The sequence below is a fragment of the Bison bison genome, unplaced genomic scaffold, assembly GCF_000754665.1.
Source record: "Bison bison bison isolate TAMUID 2011002044 unplaced genomic scaffold, Bison_UMD1.0 scf7180017864109, whole genome shotgun sequence".
In the NCBI taxonomy this organism is placed as follows: domain Eukaryota; kingdom Metazoa; phylum Chordata; class Mammalia; order Artiodactyla; family Bovidae; genus Bison; species Bison bison.
In genome coordinates, this window is record NW_011494681.1 from 2,477,555 (window position 1) to 2,478,479 (window position 925).

The 925-nt window shown below is 37.7% G+C and overlaps 1 protein-coding gene across 1 annotated transcript in view; it reads left to right on the plus strand.

The window, feature by feature from the left end:
* The window catches only part of SLC25A40 (solute carrier family 25, member 40), an 82,778-nt gene that overhangs the window by 76,582 nt on the left and 5,271 nt on the right, over positions 1-925 (plus strand). The gene's annotated exons all lie outside the window — the stretch shown is intronic.

The following is a 925-nucleotide window of genomic DNA, read 5'->3' on the forward strand; positions in this document are numbered from 1 at the left end:
TTTCAGAATGTTCCACAGTTTATTGTGATCCACACAGTCAAAGGCTTTGGCATAGTCAATAAAGCAGAAATAGATGTTTTTCTGGAACTCTCTTGCTTTTTCCATGATCCAGTGGATGTTGGCAATTTGATCTCTGGTTCCTCTGCCTTTTCTAAAACCCTCTTGAACATCAGGAAGTTCACGGTTCACATATTGCTGAAGCCTGGCTTGGAGAATTTTAAGCATTACTAGCCTGTGAGATGAGTGCAATTGTGCAGTAGCTTGAGCATTCTTTGGCATTGCCTTTCGGATATAAATTACCAAGTGCACTAATAAACACCTGTGACATCACCACCTCTGTATATGAATTAGAACACTGCAGTTTTTAAAATCATGAAACCACGTATGTCCACCTCCACTGTCACATCCTTAGTGGTGACCTCTTACCTGAATTTTTATCATTTATTTGATTTTAAAAAGTAGTTTTATCACATGTGTGTTATTGCTAAACAATGGTATTCAGTTTTGCCTATTTTTGAGGTATAAAATTTATTTTACTTGGAAATATTCCTTAAGTTTTATTTTATATGTGCAACTATTGTTTCCACTCACTTATACATGAATAAACAAGTAAACCACCCTTATGGCAGGAAGTGAAGAGGAACTAAAAAGCCTCTTGATGAAACTCAAAGTGGAGAGTGAAAAAGTTGGCTTAAAGCTCAACATTCAAAAACGAAGATCATGGCATCTGGTCCCATCACTTCATGGGAGATAGATGGGGAAACAGTGGAAACAGTGTCAGACTTTATTTTTCGGGCGGCTCCAAAATCACTGCAGATGGTGACTGCAGCCATGAAATTAAAAGACGCTTACTCCTTGGAAGGAAAGTTATGACCAACCTAGATAGCACATTGAAAAGCAGAGACATTACTTTGTCAACAAAGGT